This window comes from Lemur catta, chromosome 1, assembly GCF_020740605.2.
Source record: "Lemur catta isolate mLemCat1 chromosome 1, mLemCat1.pri, whole genome shotgun sequence".
Classification (NCBI taxonomy): domain Eukaryota; kingdom Metazoa; phylum Chordata; class Mammalia; order Primates; family Lemuridae; genus Lemur; species Lemur catta.
In genome coordinates this window covers 90,142,708-90,167,180 of record NC_059128.1, presented here as the reverse complement: position 1 = coordinate 90,167,180, position 24,473 = coordinate 90,142,708, and the positions used below count along the sequence as shown (strand labels likewise).

The following is a 24,473-nucleotide window of genomic DNA, read 5'->3' as shown; positions in this document are numbered from 1 at the left end:
ATGGCAACATCTAAATACGGTACTGTGTGAGGTATAGGGTTCTTTGTTTGTTTGTTTTTAATGGGGAGAATAAAGTGCGATCAAAATATCAAGAAGTGAGGTATTATATGTTTCTGCTTAACACAGCTTTGGGGACATTTACCACAGGAGCTGAAGGGAGTAGGCCAGTGAAAAGTCAGAGAAATCAGGGAGAAAGCTCTTGCAGTGATGGGGGCCAAGAGCAGTTTCAGCAGTTTCACCAGATTAACATGCCAATTGTGACTACCAATATAATCTCAATTTTTATCAAAAATGTACCAAAAAACTTCAATCATACAATGAAATTGTATATAAATTTATAAGAATGGTAAAAGAATAAACAAAATTCAGAAATATACAAATTCTTATAAAACATGACAGACAATATCTCTAATATGCTAACATACAAAGAGATACTTCCAACTGGTAAGGAAAACATTAGGTGACTTCTATCTTATCTGTAATATTTCATTTATTTTTATTCCTTATTTCTCTTTTATTTTGAGAAAATTATAAAGCAAAATAACCAAATATAGAAAGAAAAGATTGAAGTTTGGTCCATAGTGGATACCAACACTAAAACTTAAAGCTAAACAGCCATCGCTGAACTACAGAATTTTAAAATAAGAAACTGGAAAGTTTAGAAAACCTTCTGAATAACACTGGCTCTTCCTTCAACTGTTGTGACACGGACAAACTCTGCTGTTCTGACCAAAGCTTTTAGAAATGCAGATGCTATTTCAAATTAGGTTTTGCAAAAGAGAATTCAGCAATAAATTCTTTCCTAGATCCAGGTCACTCATTTTTCTAAAATGTTTAATAAAGTTTCAAAGCAGAAATACAATTTAAAGTTCCAATTTCCACTAACTGGAACCAAACTCCAGCTAAAGCAACTAGAAAGAGACTCCACCTCACCCTATACCTATCCTGACAGTCTGTACATCTTTTATCAGCAACTTCCATGACAAAAAAGCAAGCATTATTGGAGATATAAGGCTGGGAATAACAGTAGTATTATTATGGAAAGTAATACTAATATTAGTATTTTTGATAATTATGATAGTGATAATGATGATGATGACGATGATGAGAGGAGAGGATCACACTCTAGAAAGTCTGCAATTCCTGTTAACAGAAGTTCTCAAATACACCTCTATTCATGGCAGTTTTCCTCACGACACCACTTCTTTTTGCATCCAAACAGAGATCACTTTTTCTTAGGCTCAGAATAAAATAGAATAATCTAACAACTTGTCTCTACTTGCTTGCCCCTGAAACAAGTATACATTCTCTCTAACTTTTTTTAAACACTTAAAAATGCTTTTAAAAAGCTGCTTCCCACAGCAGAAAAGTCAAAACATAGATCATACCAAGTATTATAACACAGATGTGTGACGCTAAAATTCCTTCACTGTTCATCCAAACATCCAAATTCAAACTTTCCAGGCATTCCACATGGGAAATAAGAAGTCAAGCAAAAAGGGCAGTAGGCCCAGCACTTTGAGAGGCCAAGGTGGGAGGATCAATGGAGGCCAAAAGTTTGGGACTATCCTGGGGAACATAGTGAAGACTCTGTTTCTACAAAAAAAATTTAAAAATTAACAAAGGCATGGTGCCAGACACCTGTAGTCCTAGCTACTTGGGAGGCAGAGAGGCAGGAGGATGGCTTAAGCCCAGTAATTTGAGGTTACAGTGCGTCATGATTGGGTCACTGTGTTTCAGCCTGGGTGACAGAGCAAGATCCTAGCTCTTTTTTAAAAAAAGGAGGGTGGGGAGGAATAGGACCAAGTACTCAGATGCTGATTTTTAATACCATTATCTAATAAAAAGAACCATGGCTTCTTGGAGAAATTGCTGATTGATTCTAGGACTGGAGTAGGGAAAACACAAGATGAGCCTGGAGCATCCTGTGGTACCAGAAAGTGTAATAAAGAAACATGAAAAAGGATAGGGCATGTCAAAGGGACACTGGAGCCAGCCTGAAAGAGCTCCCAATGGCCAAAGCTCAAACAATTTTAGCAACAAAACAAATAATGTAGTATTAGATTCTGGCCCAAAATAAAAAGTATCTGTGAATCGATACTGACATAAATAAATCTTCTTAATATCACAAAAAAAAAGAGATAAAACACATACACATAAAAAGGAAAGAAAACTTATTTTGAAATAAGAACAGCTAAGAGGTACTTCAAAGCACTAAAGGCTAGTGGGTCTTAATCATTAAATATTAATACTACACTTACCTAAGTGGTAATTAAGGCAAAACAGTAAAATTAAGGCACTTGTTCTTATGTAAGCTAGGAATATTTGTTTTCCACTCTGATAACCTTAATTTTGGTATAGGACCATAAGAAGTCATCTTCAGCTGGAACATATGCCAAATCAAAGGTATCCGTGTGTTACGGACTGATTTGTGTCCCTCAAAATTCATATGCTGAAGTCCTAATCCCAAGTACCTCAAAATGTGACAGTATTTAGAGATAAGACCTTTAAAAGTGTAATTAATGTTAAATGAAGTCATATGGGTGAGTCCTAATCCAATCTGACCGGTGTCCTGATAAGAAGAGAAAATTTAGGCATGCAGAGACACCAGGGATACACACACAAAGAAAAAAGACCACGTGAGGACACAGCAAAGGCATCCATCTGCAAATCAAAGAGAAAGGCCTCAGGAGAAACCAAACCTGCTGACACCTTGACCTTGAACTTTACAGCTCTAGAACCATGAGAAAACAAAGTTTTGTTGTTTAAGCCACTCAGTCTGTGGTATTTTGTTATGGGAACCCAAGCAAACCAGTACCTTAAATGTGCTAGAATATTCCACGTATTGTAAATACAAAGATGAGTAAGACACAAGCCAGTCCTTAAGGTGGGAGGATTGCTTGAGATCAGGAGTTTGAGACAAGAACAAGACCTCACTCATCTCTACAAAAAATAGAAAAATTAGCCTGGTGTGGTGGAATGCGCCTGTAGTCCCAGCTATTCAGGAGGCTGAGGCAAGAGGATCAGCTGAGGCCAGGAGTTTGAGGTTGCAGTGAGCTATGATGATGTCACTGCACTCTGGCCTAGATGACACACCAAAACCCTATCTGAAAAGAAAAAAAAAAAAGGGAGATACATCACTAGGTAATTACAATGCAGTATACTAAGTGTTATAATAGAGGTATGCACTGAAACATGTAAGAGTAGAACCTAATCTGATTCTGAAGTGGGGGGGTATGCCAGGAAAACTTTTCCAAGAATAAAAAGAAAGAGTGTGAGAAGGGAAACCTGATTACTCTCCAAGCATGACAGAGGTTACCAGAATGAATCACATAATTAATGGTGAAGTATACCTAAGTATGTGTACAGCACATCTGAAAAACAAAATATCGTCTTCTCATAGATAAGTTACACTTTAAGATGTCATTCAAATTCAAACTATTTTTCTAGAATGATTATTGTTAGGAAGAAAAGGGTAAATTAGATGACTTCTTGGGAACTTTTCAGCATATGAAAAACTAGACAAAGGTCCACAGAATTACAAAATTTCCATCAGAATTCATTCCAATAGAGGGAGGAATCTACTACATTAGACCTAAAGCCCTACATTCTCCTTTAATCTTCAACATTAACACTAAGCTCCCTACTTCTCTCATCAGGCAGCACAGTCTGAACTTCCTCATTCCCCTCCAGCAGGCAGAGAAAACTGTCAGCTCTAATACACTTAAAACAGATGTGGAATCCAGCTGTAATTTCTCAAGGCAGACATTAGAGAAATTTGCAAAAACTTAAAATAATGCAGCTCTTCTCAATACAACATGTATAACAAGCAGTTATTTTCATAAAATTTTATATTTACATGTAATGGGTTTATTATAATTTCAAAATTAACATTTGTTAAAAAATTAAACTAAGGATCAATCCCAAAACCTGTCTAGAAATGTACAGATTATCAGCAACATAAAATGAGGTTTACAATTAAATTGTCTGTAATTAAATTAGCCTTCAACGTGTATTCCAAAACCTGTATGTATGTACGTACATATGTATGTATTTATTTCATTATTTTTAGAGATAGGGTCTCACTCTGTCACTCAAGTTGAAGTGCAGTTGCTCAATCACAGCTCACTACAGCCTCAAACTCCTGGGCTCAACTGATCCTCCTGCCTCGGTCTCCCAAAGTGCTGGGATTCCAGGCATGAGCCAGTGCGCCCAGCCCACAATCTGTTTTTAGCCATGATTTCATGTGAGGGCATAAATGGAATGTTCACTGTATTCTCAAATGACACAAAGCTGGTAAAGAATTGCTTGAGCTGAGGAGTTCAAGACCAGCCTGAGCAAGAGCGAGACCTCATCTCTACTGAAAAAAAAAAAAGAAAGAAAGAAAGAAATTAGCTGGACAACTAAACATATATAGAAAAAATTAGCCGGGCATGGTGGTGCCTGCCTGTAGTCCTAGCTACTTGGGAGGCTGAGGCAGTAGGACTGCTTGAGCCCAGGAGTTTAAGGTTGCTATGAACGAGGCTGATGCCACGGCACTCTAGCCAGGGCAACAGAGTGAGACTCTGTCTCAAAAAAAAAAAAAAAAAAAACGAAACAGTAAAGTATATCACGATAATAACACAAAAAACAGGAGGAGAGCAAGCGGAAATATATTAAGTTTCTTATATTATACATGAAAAAATCTATTATTCCTTGAAGGCAGACTGTGATAAGGCTAAAGATGCACAGTGTAAACCCTACATAAAAGATAAAAAATAAAACAAGTATGTATAACTAATAAGCCAGTAGTGGTGATAAAATATAATATGATAAAAACAAATAAAAAACCTCAATCCAAAAGGAAGGAGAAGGAAAAAAAGGAACAGAGAACAGATGGGATAAATAGAAAACAAATTCACAAGCTGATAGATTTAACTGTATTAAGACTCAGTGCTATTGGTATAAGGATGGACAAAAGAGTCAAAAAATAGATTCATATATATCATGAAATGATCTTCAACAAGAGAACCCAGATAATGGGGAAGGAATAGTCTTTTCAACAGTGATGGAACAACTGGACAGCCATAGGGAAAAAATTAATCTCAACCCCTACCTCACACCAGACACAAAAATTAACTTGAAATGGTTCTCATTTCAAAATAACTAAAAGAGTGGAATTGGAATGTTCCTAACACAAAGAAATAAATGCTTGAGGTGGTGGATACTCCAATTACCCTGATTTGACTAATTCATATTGCCATGTACCTCATTATAATTAAAAATAAAAAAATTTTAAAGTAAAAAAAAATGGTCATAGATCTAAACCTAAAAGCTAAAACTATAAAACTTGTAGAAGAAACATAACAGAAAATTTATTCGTATCATTAACAAAGACCTCATGGGACACAAAAAACACTAACCAGTTTTTTAAGAAATTCATAAACTGGACTTATCAAAAACTTCCACTCTTCAGAGACAGCATTAAGAAAATGAAAAAGCAAGCTAGTAAGCCAAAGACATAAAAAATTACATATATATGTACAAATACACATATATAACTTGAATACTGAATATATTAAAAAGTGTTACATCTTAAGACAACCCCACAAGAAACAGACAAAAGACTTTAACAGATTTCTCAAAACATATACAAATGGCCAATAAGTACATGAAAAAATGCTCAATATCTTTAGTCATCAGAGGAATGCAAATGAAAATTACTATAAGATACCACTACACACCCAATAAAAGGCTAAAACTAAAAAGACCAAAACCAACGTTGGCAAGGATGTGGCACAACTGAAATTCCACACATAAAACTCTTTGGCAGCTTCTAATAAAGTTAGTTATACAAACATCTAACCTACGATCCAGTAATTCATCTAGGTTTGAAAACATATATAGGCCGGGCATGGTGGCTCATGCCTGTAATTCTAGCACTCTGGGAGGCCAAGGTGGGTGGATCGTTCGCTCGAGGTCAGGAGTTCGAGACCAGCCTGAGCAAGAGCGAGACCCCGTCTCTACTAAAAATAGAAAGAAGTTATATGGACATCTAAAAATATATATAGAAAAAAAAAATTAGCCGGGCATGGTGGCACATGCCTGTAGTCCCAGCTACTCGGGGGGCTGAGGCAGAAGGATTGCTTAAGCCCAGGAGTTTGAGGTTGCTGTGAGCTAGGCTGATGCCACGGCACTCTGGCCAGGGTGACAGAGCGAGACTCTGTCTCAAAAAAAAAAACAAAAAACATATACAAAGACTTGTTCATAGCTTTACGCAAAATAGTCAAAAATTAGAGAAAAAACAAACCTCCACCAAGTGAAGGGATAAAGAAATACAGCATACAGATACAAAGGGATACCAAACAGCAACAACAAAGAAGGAACTACTGATACATGTAACAATGTTAATAAATCTCAAAAACATCATGCCGAGAAGAAATTAGACATGAAGTATTTGTATGAGTCCAAAGTTCTAGAACAGGCAAACCTAATCGAAAGTGAAAAAAAATCAAGCAGTGAATCTGTCTACAATGGATAGAGGAAAGGAATGACTAGAAAGGAGTATGAGGGAAAAACTTTTTGAGGTAAATGTTATGTTCAATATCTTCATAAGAAGGTAACACAAATGCGTACGTTTGGCAAAACTTAACAAATGGTAAGCTTAAGATCTGTGCATTTCACTGTATGCAAAGCTTTAAAAACAAACTGTAAACAAACAAATATTCAACTCCAGTTAATGGCATGAAGCTGTAGTTTGTTAGCGGTAAAATGCACTTTTGTCTACATCTTACTTTAAAATGCACTAAAAAAAAAAAATAGTCAGCCCGGCACAGTGGCTCACACCTGTAATCCTAGCACTCTGGGAGGCCAAGGCAGGAGGATTGCTTGAGCTCAGCAGTTCAAGACCAGCCTGAGCAAGAGTGAGATCCCGTCTCTACTAAAAATAGAAAGAAATTAGTGAAACAACTAAAAATAGAAAAAAAATTAGCCAGGCATGGTGGGGCATGCCTGTAGTCCCAGCTACTCGGGAGGTTGAGGCAGGAGGATGGCTTGAGCCCAGGAGTTTGAGGTTGCTGTGAGCTAGGCTGATGCCGCGCCACTCTGGCCCAAGCAAGAGAGTAAGACTCTGTCTCAAAAAAATAAAAAAGTAAAAAAGTAAATAGGCTTGACTGATAGATGGTTGAAGGAACAGATAGATGGCTGGAAATGTGATAAAGCAAAAAACAGCAAATTGTTAATTGTAGAATCTAGATGGCAAGGGAGATGGGTGTTCATGGTACAATTCTTTCAACTTTTCTATAATGTTTACAACTTTTAATAATAAAATGCTAAAGGGAAAACATTTGATGAGCAAAAGACCACATACAAAAAAGTAATACAATATAATTCTATTTACATGAGCAAAGAAACTAATCTATAATAACAAAAATCAGATGAGTGGTTGCCTGGGGCAGGAGACGAGAGTGACTGATGGCAAAGGAGTGCAAAGTAACTTTCTATAGTGTGATGAAATGTTTTATGTACTGATTGGGATGTTGGTTACATTGATACATACATTTGCCAAAACTCATCAAACTGTACATAAAATGTGTGCCTCGTATTGTATATAAATTACACATCAATTTAATTTTTAAAAATAAGTTCAGTATAGAAAATCTGGAATATACAGGAAAAGCACAGAGAAATTAAGCACCCCAATCCCACCACCCAAATAAAATCACCAAAATTACTAATTCTTCCCTCTTTTTTGACAATGACTATGCCCACTGGAAATAAAAATATACCTTGTTTTCCTTAGAAGGCAATACAGAATAGTGAATTCCTGAATTTTGGAAGTCCTGCCTCAGGCGACTCAAAACCTAATAATTTAAATCCCTGCAACCCCATCCCTGCTGCTACTTTTTAGCAAGTAACTTATTAGTCTATGCCAAATTCCCTTATCTGCAAAATGGAAATATTTACCTCAAAGGTTTGTTGTAAATATTAAACAAGATAACATATGCATATCGTAGCTTTTATTGTTGTTGTTTTTAAAGTTGAAGAGTCAATTAGCTTTCAGAAATCATCCAGGGAAAAAAGCCCACAAGCTTCCTCCCCTTGAATTTTTCCCACTCCCTCTTATTGCATACCTTCAGTCCTCTAGGTACACCCACCTCAAGCTAGTTTATCTAATAATTCAAGTGAACCTCAAATTCCTCTTGAAGATTAGACCAAAACCCTAAATCTTCAAAGCCCAAAGCAAAAGTCAGAGTAACAAATAAAAAGAAAACCAGAAAACTAAATTAGAAAAGACAGCATCTGTCTTGAGAATACAGCATCTAACAAGGGGAGCAAAACTGCCCAAGGAAACAATTTCTCCTTGAATGAATGAAGTCCAACAAGCTTATTGAGATAAAATTTGTTTTTACTCTACATATATAGTTTAGGTCAGTCAAAATATTTAATCTGGAGAATATCAATTAAAGAGTATGTTCTAAAGAAAAAGAACATGAGTTATAAGAGCCAGGGAAAATTACTGACATTTTAATGACTAAAGGTAAAGACATACTGAAAATTTGATTTGGGAGAACACCTATAGATAAACATCATACCCTTAAAGTAAATTCAATTACATGAAGACAAGAAAAAAATGGTTCAAATCATGTAAGAGATTACGTATGCCATTGTGCTCACTGACTATAGGCCTAGAATGAACACAAAATGAAAGATAAAATTTTGCTACTCTCTAGTTGGTCTTACTTCCCATGTTTCTCTTGTGATATGAGCACCTTGCTGTGCTGCCAGAATCCAACATTTGGAGCCATTTATTTTTCCCACATAATGTACCACATACAAGCCTACTACTTCATCTGGAGTTTAACAATGAAAACATGATTGTTCCAATACTGAAGGAAAAATAGGAAATGTTAGGCTCTATGTGCCTACACTTTATATTTTATACGCAACTTTAGGGATTTCCAAGGCTATCTTTGACTAAATGCCATTTTTACCTTCCTTGGATCAGTGTATTCAGACAGTAAAAGTGAAAATTCTGTGGCAAAAAAAACAAATATAGCAAGATATTAAACAATTCTAGGGTACTGGTTTGTAGAAACCAAAGACTTATTATCCTGTATACCGATGTTAGCTACCTTATTTAATAAACTTTTTTTGGTATCTTTTTATTACCAGACACTGCTTAAGGTGCTAAGAAGATAGCTAAGATGCTATCCTTTCCTAAAGAATTTCATATTCTATATAAAAATAGTAATCCCAACCCTAATGTAGATCCTGTACACATAAGTCTAGTCTATAAAGACTTACTTATATACCTTTTTTTTTTGCAATCTTCAGAATTTTGGTTTCAGTACGCATTTCATATACTCATAAACTGTGAGTTCATCCTGTTGGGATAAGCAGAAAAAGAGGCAACTATGGATTAGTAAAGATGACAGGAGAAGAGAAAAGGAGGAGCATTTTAAACTGTTAAAGGAAAATGGCTAAAAAGTATGTCCAGACTTTAAAATTGCTAATCCAGAATTGAAAATATGCATTCACACCGGAAGAAAATGGGTAAAGCCTAGAGGCTGGGAAGATTTCAGAAAGATCAATTCAGCTTTAGCAAGGAGAAAAAAATACAAGACAGGTTATCCAAACTTTTTCCATCCCAAGCATCTGGGATCAGAACCTAGAAATGTCACCCAGGTAACAGAAATTAATTTTATAGTAGCTTATTAATATTTTAGAAGATACAGTATCACTCATAATACAGTAGCTACCATTTATTCTTCTCATTCAATACTTACTTACTGAAAGCCTATAATGAGCTAGGCACTGTTCTAGGCAGTGGGATCAGCCATGAATAGGACATAGAAAGTCTTTGCTCTCATGGAAATTATATGTAAATGAGAGGCAAACAATCAGGATAACTTTAGAGAGAAATATGTGCTATGAAGAAAATAAAACAGGCTAGGAACAGTGGCTCATGCCTGTAATCCCAACACTTTGAGAGGCCAGAGCAGGAGGATTGCTTGAGGCCAGGAGTCCAAGATCAGCTAGGCAACATAGCAAGACCTCATTTCTACAAAAAATTAATAAATTAGCCAGGCATGGTGGTGCATGCCTGTAGGCCCAGTTACTTGGGAGGCTAAACTGGGAGGATCACTTGAGCCCAGGAGTTTGAGGTTATAGTGAGCTATGATAGTGCCACTGCACTCCAGGACAGAGCAAGACACTGTCTCTAGAGAAAAATAAGATAACATAAAATAAATAAAAAACAGGTCAGAGGATCACTTGAGGCCAGGAGTTTGAGGCTGTAGGGAGCTATGATGGCACCTGTGAACAGCTACTGCACTCCAGCCTGGGCAACACAGCAAGACCCCATCTCAAAATAAATTAATTAATTAAACAAATGGTAAAGGTTCACCATCAACAGGCTCCTCTTTAAGACACTAAAGACCTGAATCATGAGAAGAAACTAGCCACCAGCCAGTCAAGCAACACAGTTCTGGAGGAAGAGTATTCCTGGCAGAAGAAGAAGTAAAGACAGACCATGTGAGTGACAGGAACAAGCCTGACAGGACCAAAGATCAGATGAAGGGAATTGGAAGGAAAGGGAAATGGCACACAATGGTTTCAGAGGTAGTCCAGGGCCAGATCAGGTAAGGCCTGTAGGGAACTATGTGCCTGAGGCCTGACACCAAACCCTGGATCTTAATGCCTATGTAAGTTGCTAGGATTGGTCACTCCTTCTTTTTTTAAAATTGAACTCATAGTTTCACTCACAACTTCAGTTCCCATGACTTTATTTTTATATAAGATTATTACATACGTTACTCAACCATGAGATTTTCAGTAACTTAGCCCCACAGAACAATGTTCTAATAAAATTAATATTAATAACTGCTACAACATAAGAAAGTGCCAAATACGATGGGAAGACAGAAGGGACACCTATGGATTCTGAAGGAGAAACCTCACAGCAGTTTAAGAAGCGGTCTTTAAAAGTAAAATTTCCCCAAGTAGACAATTAGGATAAGGGCATATCAGAGGAATGGCAGGAATACGGTCATGAAGATAAAATGGTGAGTTTTGACCAATACTATACATAAGTCCTCCTTTATTCTTGGTTTCGCTTTCCAAGGTTTCAGTGACCTAAGGTCAACCACGATTCAAAAATATTAAATGGAAAATTCGAGAAGTAAACAATACATAAGTTTTAAATGCTACATCGCAATGTCCATGTCATTCACCTCACATCATCTCATCACGTAGGTATTTTATTATCTCACATCATGATAACGGTTAAGTACAGTACAATAAGTCCTATGAGAGAGAGATCTCATATTCACTTAACTTTTATTATAGTATATGGTTATAACTGTTCTATTTTTTCATCAGTTATTGTTAATTTCTTACTGTGCCTAATTTATGAATTAAACTTTATCACAGGCCGGGTGCGGTGGCTCATGCCTGTAATCCTTGCACTCTGGGAGGCCGAGGCAGGAGGATCACTTGAGCTCAGGAGTTCCAGATCAGCCTGAGCACGAGTGAGACCCAGTCTCTACTAAAAATAGTAAAAATTAGCCCAGCACGGTGGTGTGTGCCTGTAGTCCCAGCTACTCGGGAAGCTGAGGCAGGAGGCTCGCTTGAGCCCAGGAGTTTGAGGTTGCTGTGAGCTAGGCTGACACCACTGCACCGCAGCCTGGATGACAGAGTGAGACTGTCTCAAAATATTAAAAAATAAAAATAAAAAATAAACTTTATCATAAGTATGTATGTATAGAAAAAAACATAGTATATATGCTGCAGTTTCAGGAATCACTAGGGGTCTTGGAATGTATTACCCATGGATAAAGGGGGACTACTGCATTTACTTCTTTTTTTAAGATTTCAAAATATTAAGGGGGTACAAATGTTTTTGTTACATGGACACCTTGTATAAGTTGGGGCTTTTAGGGCGCCCATCACCAGAACAGTGTTCATGGGACCCAATAAGTAAGTTTTTACTGTATTTGCTGCTTTACAGAAACATGATTGCACAGGAAATACAATCAAATCCCATGATAATAAATCATGTTTTATAGGTGTTCTGCAATAAAAATCTGATATCACATGATTCTCTTCATTTAACAAAAGTATTGAGTAATTTGTATTAAAGAACATAGCCATTAGACTTAGGCTTATGTAAAGTGAACCTATTCACCAAATATGTGAAAACTGTATTTGTTCACATATTTAAATATGATTTTACCACTAAGAGTAAAGATTTTTTTATCATTTAGCTAAGATTTTCCCACTGGAACAAAGGCCAGTTCCCTACCAGTAATATAGCTTGTTTCTGGCAAAATTGTCATGCTTATCAAAAGTTCACATTTCATTTAAATATGTTAAGGTCTACCCATATCTCTATCTCAAATTTCTCTCCAATCCCCACCAAATTGATAGTGAAATTTTAAAAATCCACAACAAAAAAATAAGAGCTAACAGCAGGTAGAGACAGCAAATAAAATTCGATCCTGACAGGAACTCCAGAAAAGAGTACAGAGAAAAAAAATGGCTAAGAAGTTATCAAAGATAATATAACAATATGGAACAGGCCAAGTATGCCATTGCTATTCAAGCTGCCTGGAGCTCTTCCCCCAGATATCCACCAGGCTCACTCACTCACTTCCTTTAGTTCTGGGCTCAACTGTTTCCTTATCCTTGAGAATTTCCTTGATGACTTTATATTTAAAAAGCTAATACCAACATTAAAACTTTTGTGGAAAGGCAGAAAAATAAAAATAAAAAGTTAACACCACTCCCTATCTCCTTTTTCTCCACCTCAATTATTTCCAAAATCACCATCTATAAAATTTACATTGTTTTCCCACTTGAGTAGAGACTTTGTTTTGATTACTATGTGCCCACAGCTCAGAACACACAGTTGGCATTCACTAAACATTTGCTGAACTGTGACTTAAAATAATCAAAAGTTGTAACCTAACTCTAGAGAGAAAGGATGAAGGGAGAAATGAGGACTCATCCACCATAAGTAGTCAAAAGATAAAACTGCTTAAAATTGGTGAATTCTCTGGAGCAGCAGTTCTCTAATTTTTCAGCTTTTGAAGCCCTTTACACTCTTGAAAATTGAGGACCCCAAAAGCTTTTATTATGTGGGTTGCATGTATTGATACCATATTAGAAAGTAAAACTGATAAATGCTTTAAAATATGTTACTTTAAAACAGCAATAAACCCACTATATGCTAATGCAAGTAACATTTATTAATATACTTTCAAAAACTTAAGAAGAGTTGTGCTGCTATACATTTTTGCAAATCTCTTTAATGTCTGGCTTAATAGAAGAAAGCTGGATTCTCACATCTGCCTTTGTATTCATTCTCTAATGATACATTGTTTTGGTTAAATTATAAGAAAATCCAGCTTCACACAAACATGTAGTTGAAAAAGGTAGTGTATTTTTAATAACCTTTTCACGTAAGTGTGGATATTCCTCTTTGATACTACCCCAAAACTTGACAAAAGTAGTTTTATAGAGGTTAATTGCAATGTGAATCTAAAACCTTACCAATGAACCTTCATACCATTTCAGTAAAAATACATTACTCTGTCTTTAACTTTACATAGATCTTTCGCCCATGCATGATTTTGTAATGTCATGCATTGGTCATTGGAAAAATAATGGTTCACCAAGAATACACATCTTCCAAACACTGACACATTTTACAAAAGTAAAAAAATCATTTTTGTTAATAACACCACCAATCACATCAGAACAGTCCTGAGAAGCTGCCAAGCTCATAGTGGCAGATACATGTTTTCCAAAATTCTAATTTTTGCTTGAAAGCCTGGATTTTATCTTGGCAGTAAATTCCGTCAGTTGTTTTCCTTGAAGTGATAGGCTCATTTCATTTATTTTTAAGAAAATATATGCAAATACTCAAGTTCACATAACTACAGTTTGCCATTCTTTCAAGTAAAAATAGTGTTCCAAGAAAAAAGTGACTAGTTTGCTAGTGCAGCTCACAGCTAAATCAGATAAGTTCTTTTCTCAAGACAAATACCATACTTTGGTATGCAGCAGAAATGTCTTATAACATCCTTCCCATTTTGTCACATGGAATATTAAAAAGATGTGCTCAAGGGTCAAGATTAATAAAATTAACAATTTTTACTGCTTCATAAAGAGCATTCTTAAGTAAAACTGGCTTATTTTTTACTGTAAATGTGTAGTGATGAAGAATATGTAGTTTACTGTAGTTTTATAATTAAAATCAGTGGTTTCTGACTTATAATGAAAACAGTGGCTTACTGTAGTTTTACTGTAGTTTTGCTGCTATCTTGATTCATGCCACAGGCCAAGCAGTTTTACGCACAACTGTTTTTGCACCATCAGTGCAACTGATGTTGACATTAGGTACGCAGCAAATAACTTACACCTGGCAGACCTCCTGAAACACTTGAAGACCCCCTCAAGAGTCCACAGGCCACACTTTGAGAACCACTCCTCTCGAAATACATATAAAATAGTAAAAGGTGATATATTTTCAGGGAAAAGAATTGGGTGGTAGGAAAACAAGACTGGCAAGGGGCCTTATTTTCCCCTATGCATCCTTTGCACCTTATAAATTTGGCATACTTTGTATGTATAACTTTTCCGTAAAAAAAAAAAAATTTTTTTTTTTTTTGAGACAGAGTCTCGCTTTGTTGCCCGGGCTACAGTGAGTGCTGTGGCATAAGCCTAGCTCACAGCAACCTCAAACTCCTGGGCTTAAGTGATCCTACTGCCTCAGCCTCCCAAGTAGCTGGGACTACAGGCATGTGCCACCATGCCCAGCTAATTTTTTCTGTATATATATATTTTAGCTGGCCAGCTAATTTCTTTCTATTTTTAGTAGAGACAGGGTCTCGCTCTTGCTCAGGCTGGTCTCGAACTCCTGACCTCGAGCGATTCACCTGCCTCGGCCTCCCAGAGTGCTAGGATTACAGGTGTGAGCCACCATGCCCAGCCTACTTTTCCTTAAAAAAACTTTTTTAAAAATAAGATGTAAACTGACATAAAAAATAAGTAGAAATACAAGCACATAAGTAGAAATATAAGTATACTAGGTAGAAATATAAAAGTATACACCAGAAAAATAATTTTTAAGAAATAAAATGTTTCTGTTTAGGCAGTGGAACTAGGGGATTAGGAGAGTGGCATAGGAAACCACTGATTTTGATTATAAGCCTTTTGAAACCATGTACACATATTAACTGGTTCAAAAATAAAAATCATTCAAGATTTTGCTTGGAAAAACACTTATAATAAGTTAGGTTTAAAAAAATAAATAAGTACCCATGCACAAGTGAGAGAATGGCTGTGAAATACCCCAAGATGTAACAGTAACTGACTAGGAAAGTGTGCTGGTGAGCTTCCATCATATATGAAAATTCTGTATTATAATTTTTAAAATGCATTTAGAAAGCAATAATTTCCTTCAGATCAGAAAGTCTAATGACTTAAAAACAGTTAAAAAGCAGTTAAAAACAGTTAAAAGTATAAACCTTAGTTCTTTTTAAAGAGTTAAATGGTTAAACCCTATATACATACAAAGTAAAATAATCTTTTTTCTTCATTTCGTATGACCACAATGAAGACTATATCGGAACATAACTCAGACCAGGTGCGTGGCTCATGCCTGTAATCCTAGCACTCTTGGAGACAGAGGCGGGAGGACTGCTTGAGCTCAGGAGTTTAAGACCAGCCTGAGCAGGAGCAACACCCTGTCTCTACTAAAAACAGAAAAATTAGCTGGGCGTCGTGGTGTGCCTGGAGTCCCAGCTACTGGGGAAGCTGAGGCAGGAGGGTCGCTTGAGCCCAAGAGTTTGAGGTTGCTGTGAGCTAGGCTGACACCACGGCACTCTGGCCTAGACAACGGAGTGAGACTGTCTCAAAAAAATATATATATATAAAATTCATTATTCATTTGAAAAAGGAAGAAGAACAACAACATAGTTGCTTTATGATAAATAAAAGGTTGCTGAATCTTATATGATTATTTCATAAATAAAACTTTCAGAGAAATATAATAAACCTACTATCAAAAATCTAATTTAAATTTAGTTTCTTAGAGGATTTCCTGATCTAAGAAAAAAGAGATTATTTCTATATATAAATGGATAACTCAAAAGCAAATTAGACTCCCCACTAAAAGGAACCAAGGTTCCCTGGCTGATTCCACCACTGAGACAGAAACAAAATGAGCTTGGAACATCTTGCTGTGCCAGAAACAAAGGAAATACACAAAAAAATAATAAAGTTATGTCAAAAAGAAACAAGCACCAGCATAGAGAGGCTCCCAATGGACAAATCTGGGACAACTTGAGCATCAAAATAAACGAAGGGAGTAATGGGTTATACCACACTGAATAAAACAGAGAGTATATGATAATAGATAAAAGGATGTCTCTTCCTTGTAATAGAATGACTACTGGTGAAAGGGATGGAGAAGTTAGAAAGCAACCATTTTGTAACCACCAGGGTAAAGATCAGAATAGGCAACAACCATCAATGGATGCTACATGGGGCTAGGGGTAGTGGTGATGAGGAACAAAAAGATCTGATAAAGAGAAGAGTACCTGTACTATCTCAAAGTTATCCCCACAGATTGCTTACCAGATGCAAGAGGAAAAATAATAACTGTACAGTGGAGAAACCAGACAGCGCCATAAACAGGTAATGAAAATTCACATCACTAATGAGAGGCAGACCAACAACATGCACCTCCATATCACATCCTGAGAAGCATACAAAACCCCTGCCTAGGGATGTGTAATCTGAATCCATTTATCAGGAAACATTAGACAAATCCAAATTGAGGAATATCCTATAAAATATATGGTTTGAATTCTTGAAAAACATTAACGCAAGAGAAGATAAAGATTAAGGTACTGTTTCTTTCTTTCTTTTTTTTTTTTTTTTTTTTGAGACAGTTTCACTTTGTTGCCTGAGCTAGAGTGAGTGCCGTGGCGTCAGCCTAGCTCACAGCAACCTCAAATTCCTGGGCTTAAGTGATCCTACTGCCTCAGCCTCCTGTGTAGCTGGGACTACAGGCATGCGCCACCATGCCCGGCTAATTTTTTCTATATATATTTTTAGTTGTCCAGATAATTTATTTCTATTTTTAGTAGAGACGGGGTCTCACTCAGGCTGGTCTCGAACTCCTGACCTCGAGCGATCCACCCGCCTCGGCCTCCCAGAGGGCTAGGATTACAGGCGTGAGCCACCGAGCCTGGCCAAGGTACTGTATCAGATTAAAGGAGACTAAACAGACATGACAACTAAATGCAATTTGTGATCCTGGACTGGATCCTATGAGGAAAATGCTATAAAGGGAAAAATATTGGGACAAATTGACAAAACTGGAAAATGAACTGTAGATTAAAGTATACAGATCGTATTATCAACGTTAAATTTCCTGAATTTGGTAACTGTGCTGTGATAATGCAAGACAAAGCAATATACAGGAATATTTAGAGACAAATGGGCATAATGTATGCAATTTACTCTCAAATGATTCAGAAAGAGAAAACGAAAAAGCAAATGTAACAGAATGTTAAAAACTGGTGAATCTTCCAGGCATGGTGGCTCATGTCTATAATCCCAGCAACTAGGAAGGCTGAGGCAGGAGGATCGCTTGAGGCCAGAGGTTCAAGACCGGCCTGGAAAACAGAGTGAGACCCTGTCCCTAAAAAAAAAAACTTGAAAAAAATTAGCTGGCGTGATGGCATGCACTTGTAGTCCTAGTTACTCAGGTGACTGAGGCAGGAGCATCACTTGAGCCCAGAAGTTCGAGTCTGCAAAGAGCTCTGATGGCACCACTGTGCTCCAGCATGGGCAACAGAGAGATCACCTCTCTTCAAAAAAAAAATTAAAAAAATTGGTGAATCTGAGTAACAGGTATTCAGGAGTTCTTAGTATTATTTTTTAAAACTTTCTGTAAGTATGAAATTATTTCAAAACAAAAAATTTAAAAGCAAATTGGGGTGTCAAAACATAGTAAAATGAATGACTTATTCTGCTGCCCTATGCATTCCCATATGAATAAGGGAAATGACTACAACAGTGATTATTCAGACTGACACATAGCCCTATATAGAATTCCTTAAATTTTCAATTCTCTAGGAAAGGAAAAATATTTTTTATGTATCCAATCATGTAAACACTAAACTAAGATGCTGATCCTGTATACCCTCAGAACAACATAGAAATCTATGATTTTCACGTTAACCCAGTACACAATGAGCAACTCTCCCTTCCTCTAGCAAACCATGAAGCCCTCCTGGCCAAGTCTTAAAATCTGTCCTTTATTGTAACACAAGCACAGACACAGTGCCTGAAATACAGCACTCATATTTGTTGAATAAATGCTGAATGTTTAGAAATGGAAAGAAAATACTGCATTTTATCAAATTTGAGAAGAAGGGGGGAAAGGGAAGAGACACCAAAATATGGTACTTCTACAAATTATTTTAAAACATTTTAAAATATGAACATTTTCAAATCTCACAAAAGCACAGTATTATTAATATCCACGTACCCATCACTCCAACCAATTATCAAGACGGCCATACTTGCTTCATCACTGTCATCTTCCCTATATCACTTTTTTTGTGCTAACGTATTTTAAACAAATACTATTTTTCTCCTTCATTCCTGAGTCTCCATCTCTAAAAAAAATGTGCATTTTCTTACATAAACATAATGTCATTATCATCTCTAACAAAATTATAATAATTCCTTGATATCATCTAATACCCATCCACATTTGGATTTCCCCCAGTGTTTCAAAAATGACTTTTCTACAATTGGTTTCAGTCAGGGTTTAAACAAGGCTGACATATTACATTTGGTTACTACACATAAAATAATTTTAATCTGTTTACATCATCTAACTGCAATTATGAAAAGCCTAACAGACAAACCAAATAATTAATTTACACCTGCAGATTCTTCAGAATCAAACCCAATCTAATCCATTTGCTGTTGCCGATGTCTGTAGCACTCTTTCTCCAGATTGTCACTATGGCTGGTTTTTTCTAGCCATTGAAATAACAAATTAAATTATCATCTCTAAAAAGAGGCCTTCCCTAACCACTCAACCCATAGAAGAAGCCCATTTCCATTCATTCTCTACTACATGGTCCTATTTTCTTCACTACCTGAAATTATTCTGTTTATCATGTTCCCCACCCAACAGAGTATCTGCTCCATGAAGGCAGAGTGCCTTCTTCATTGAAGACCACTAACAGTGCCCAGAATATGAGACATTCAATAAATACTTATAAAGTGACTAAATAATAATACAGTCCCTCTAAAATGTAATCTCAGCTAAGTATTTGTTTCTAAACAATTGTAATTCATTACTCATGTAATGGTGAATTGAATACCTGTAGAAACCTGGGCCAGCTGTTACCAAGAATCTGTGGGATGTAGCAAAAGAAAGAACAGAGGTATAAGACATTCCAATGTAATTGTGGACTTTTACAGAACAATAATTACAGGTTTCTGAAATAGAAACAAATTATTCAGGATGATTAAAAAACATTACCAGAAGAAATAAATAGTTTCATTTTTAGTACCATCTGAGAGCTTGTAAACCTTTAGTAACATCTGTAATGCCATAGCAGTATTACCTGGAACAACAAACATGGCTTCATCATAGGTTTTATGCATACATATGTGTATATATATATATATATATATATATATATATATATATATATATGTATCATGAAGGCATTTATACTCTCAGAATAGCACTTCTTCCTGGGGATTCAACTATAACGAATATAGTAACGAATACCAAAAACCTAACTGAAAATATGATCCAAATTTAAATTTAGGACCTAGAGAAAACCAGAGTTATCTATCCTACACTTCTTATTTAAATAGAGAGATCTGAATGGGGGGGTATTAAAAATAAACTCACAGATCTAGATGTACAGCTAGCAAAGCTAGATCTAAAATCCAGATCTCCTTTCTCTAGCTCCACACTCTTTCGTAAGATAATGTCACCCACAGAATGTTAATGTCAAGTTGTATCATATTTTAATTATCATCATTTTTAGGACTGTCACTTTTTTTTCCTACTGAAATCTTAGCCGGCAGGGAGAGAAAAAGTCTAAAGAAGGGCACATATAATCATACCTTATGTAAAGCATGATACAGAAACCCCTCTTTAACCAAAAAAGAGAAGAAAAAAAAAAGAACCACCTAAAAATCTAAACGGTTAGGTTCAATGAATTTTGTATTCCACATTTTAAATTCTAAAGTAAAATAACTACTTAGGAGTATCTGCTAAATGACTATTCCTTAGCTTTACACAAGTTGCTGTTCTCTTATTTTAAAAATGAGTAGTTATCTCTCAATTATTTGTGGAAATGGAGTACCAACGTGAAATTCATCAAGGTGTAAACCTCTGCTGTAATGGATTTTTCACAAAAATAAAATTATTTTGGTTATACCTTTCTTCAAAAACCAAATCTATTTATAGTGAAATAACTAAAAAACAAGCGACCTAGAGACATCAAACAAAAGGAAAAAAGTGACAGAAGGACCCAAACACATGATATAGCACCCATGATAAACAAGAAGAGACTTTACTCTTCCCACTTTTTCCTACAATATGGTTCAGACCAATTTATGATCACTCTCACCAATTCTTAGACTACTACTGTGAATCTTAGGTAGCAAACAAATGAGAGGAGAGAGATGATAAAGTAAATTTGCCCAAGGTTACACAGCAAGAGAGTGACAAAAGTAAAATAATTCAAGGCTTTAAAAAATAAAATCAAAGATTCTTTTCAGAGCAAAAAGGCTTCCTTCTTATCCCATCAGTTTTACCTCACAAATGTAACTAAAGGCTACTGTTTAGTATGAAAAATACATTGTATAATGACATGAAAATTTTTACTAAAAATATTTAGTAACAAATTATCAAAATGTGGCACTTCACTCTAACGAAGGTCAGTAAAACCAGCATTACAGAACTTCTATGTACAGTAATTTCAAAATCACATTCTAGCATTTGTAAGGAATGTCACACACACACACACACAAACAAAAATGGGAAAGGAGACAGAACCTTGGCTTATCTTTTTTCCCAGTCTGTTCTTTTTGGTTGAAGAGGTCCCTAAAATAAGAAAATTACAGATAAAATGCCAAATGAAATAAGTCAGGTTTTGAAGCTGAATTAAGTCAGATCCAAAACCTATAAGAACTCCTATAAAATGAAGTCTGTCAGCTGGCATCTTACCATTCAAGAGAGTTCTAAAATCATACCACACATAAATCAAAAAAACAGGAAAGCTTACGACAAAACAATGAAGTCAATCCACACTACAAACATGAACAAACTAAATGAATACTCTATACTTCCTGGTATTTTCTGAATTTTAAAACTTACACTTGCGTTAGGAAATATCTGTAAATATCTACCGTAACCTATTTGAGAACTACTGTGACAAATCTCTATTTCGGCAGTACAGAACAGATATTTCCACTACAGCACTGACTGGCAAATTATCTAAGAACAATACTAAAATATCAAGCTTCTTTTTTAATGGCCAAAAAGCCAACTCCACACAAAATCTGACGCGTATTTCTGCCGTTCCGCGGACTACGTTTCCTTGATCACAGAAGGCAACTCCCTAACCGTCAGGGCTGACTTAGCGCCCTCCAACTCCCGGCGTCCGGGTTACCTTCGTCACTCCATTGTCAAATCGCACTCCCACGCCTCAGTCCTCAGACCCCATCCTAAGACTCCAGGGAGATAAGAAAAAGGGAAAGAAATCCTCTCACCCACACTCCCTTACTGTCGGCTGTGGGTGTGTCGGCAGACGAATGCTCTGCCCAAATACAATCAAATCTTCTGTGGAGACACAGACCCTAAGTCACTACGGAGCCAGCAAGAACCGGCCGGTGACCGACCCCAGCCTTCCGCGGCCGCAGCCCTTCCTCTTTCTCCCCTCAGGCCGGCCCCTCCCCCGTTGCGCGCACGCGCAGCCTCCAATGGATCCCCTCCCCCCTGCTCCCCTCACCTTAATCATTAGCCACCCTCTTCCCAGGGTCCGGGAATCACTGACCCAGGAAGGAAGACAGGAAATGTAAGGGGTGAAAAGTATACGTCGAGAGCCAGCGAACTGCGCCTCAGATCTCGGCCTAACAGGCCCCTAGAGTCAAGAGCAGCGTCTGTCACCGCCACCAAAACTGTACGTGCGGCAGCGTCTGGACTCGGCCCAGCTAACACGGCTTGGGTTCAGAATGCCTGATTTGGCCCCACAGGAACTCGTTCTCTGAGGCTCCAAGCGTTTCTGTGGTGCGCACACCAAACACTTCACCACCGTCGCCGCGACTGCCGCTGCTCTCCTGTCGCCGCCGCCTAACCAATCCCTCCCCTACTGCGCGAGCACGACACTTAGGGGCCTTTACGACAGTTCGGAAAGTGAGAGCGCAGCAGCCTTCACGCCTCTATTACCATTTGTTTGTTTCTGCGCTTGCGCAAGTTCCCGTCTCACTGTCCCGCCCCCTTGTCCCCGGTCCTCCCCCTTTGTACTCGTTTTATCCGTCTGTTGGCGAAACCGCACAGTGTCACAAAGCTCCTTATTTCATTTTCTTTGGTGATTATACGTTCAATATTTAAGCAAATCTTGACTACATGTTGGTTGATTTTTTCGTAACTAAAAATTACAACTAGCCACAGAATTATTGACTATACTTATGGCACACTTGAACAAAAACATGGTTTAGTGTCTTTCACAACAAATGATACCGAAATCATGCGCGCTAATGACATAAAGATCACACATCGTTAAGGTGAATATGCTTCCGGAATCAGATCAAAAGTGGTAATAGATATCCTGGGAACTCTGGCTGTATAATCGCATAAGCCTTCTTAGTCAATGATTTTATAAAAATCAGTAGATAGCAAATGCTTCATTACATGCATTAAGAGGGTGTAGAGGAGAGAGAATGGGCTTAGAGTCCCTTTCAAAACCCCGGTGATGCCACTTTACAGCTGTCTGATTTATTAGACCCTTATAAATTTCAGTTTCCTCCTTTATAAATTGGGGTGATATTCTTTGCCTCAAAAGGTACTTGTCAGATTGAGACAGTTTATATAATGCCCTGAACATTACTTAGCAAATAACTGTTCAATAAACATTAATCCTTCTCTTTGCCATCAACTCAACTTTCTCAATATTCTTTTTGTTCACTCTTGTTCTCCATATTGTTCAGTGAAGAAAATATCTTAAAATTACATAATAAACAATTAAGGATAGCAGATTGTGTGGGAACTGAAAGAGCTTTGGGCTAGGATTTTCTTCCTATTTTGTCACTCTAAGTATAGAATTTTGCCTAGACTATCTTATCTACTCTCATGGTTTTAATTGTTATTACCTTATGACTTCACAAACCTATATTTCCAGTTCCGACCTTTTTTCTAAAGCTCTTGGCCTGTGCTCTTCAATGAGGTAGACCCTAACTACATGTAGCTGTTGAGCACTTAAAATGTGGCTAGTAAAAATTGAGCAGTGTTATAAGTGAAAAATACACATCCAAAGTTACCATACAGAAAAGGAAAGATTGTAAAAAAAAAAAAATCTCAATACCTTTTAATATTTATTATATGTTGAAATACTATTTTGGGCTTATTGGGTTAAATGAGTGGTTTTCAAGCAGGATGATTTAGCAACATCCGGAGACATTGTTGGTTGTCACAACTCAGGGAGGAGGAGGGGCCTGGCTACTGGCATCTAGTGCATAGAGGCCAGGGATGCTGCTAAACATACTATATGTACAGGATAGCCCTCCACAACAAAAAGTTCTCTGGCCCCAAATGTTAATAGTACAGTTGAGAAAGCCTTGAGTTAAATAAAATATATTATTAAAATTAATTTCCCATTTCTTTTTACCTTAATATGGCTACTAAAAATTAAAATTATATTTGTAGCCTGCATTATATTTCCATTGGACATAGACATCTCTAACATATCATGTCCAAAATAAATAAATAAATCATATTTACACCCCACCCATCTTGATCTTCCCTGTCTCAGTCAATAGCACCAGTCATCCAAATTAATAGAAGGGACTTGTCTTTTCCCGACCAGTTTGAGCTGTCTAAAATTTATCCAAAATGGAGATTCCAGTAAGTCGTTGTGTTTAGCTGTTGGCTATATGGGTCTGGAGCTCAGGAAAGCAATCTGGGTTAAAGATAGAGATTTGGACCTCAAAGACTTTTTTATGATAGCTGAAGCAATAATTTTGGTGAGGTAACCCAGAGTATAAGTGAGAGGAGACAGATTACCTGGAGAAGTTTAAAATTTTAAGAGTTGAAGAATAAAAAGAAGTTCCAGAAGGAAAAAATAAACAAAACAAGAAATACAGCTAGCAAGCTAAAGGAAAAAACAGTTTCAACAGTGAAGTGGGTGATCAAGGATATGAAATGTCCATTAGTTTGG

At 36.8% G+C, this 24,473-nt stretch overlaps 1 protein-coding gene across 12 annotated transcripts in view; it reads right to left on the bottom strand.

Annotated features, from left to right (window-relative positions):
• Positions 1–22,431, bottom strand: part of RNF111 (ring finger protein 111) — an 87,006-nt gene extending 64,575 nt beyond the window's left edge. For 3 of the 12 annotated variants that reach the window (XM_045530329.1, XM_045530409.1, XM_045530415.1), the window contains exon 1: positions 22,050–22,431. The gene's annotated coding sequence lies outside the window, so the exon portion shown is untranslated. Of the gene's footprint in view, positions 1–9,293; positions 9,366–21,094; positions 21,143–21,710; positions 21,976–22,049 lie in introns of those variants that run through there. The other 9 variants (XM_045530384.1, XM_045530376.1, XM_045530401.1 and 6 more) reach the window with 7 other exon arrangements.
• Between the last annotated feature and the right edge of the window lie 2,042 nt (positions 22,432–24,473).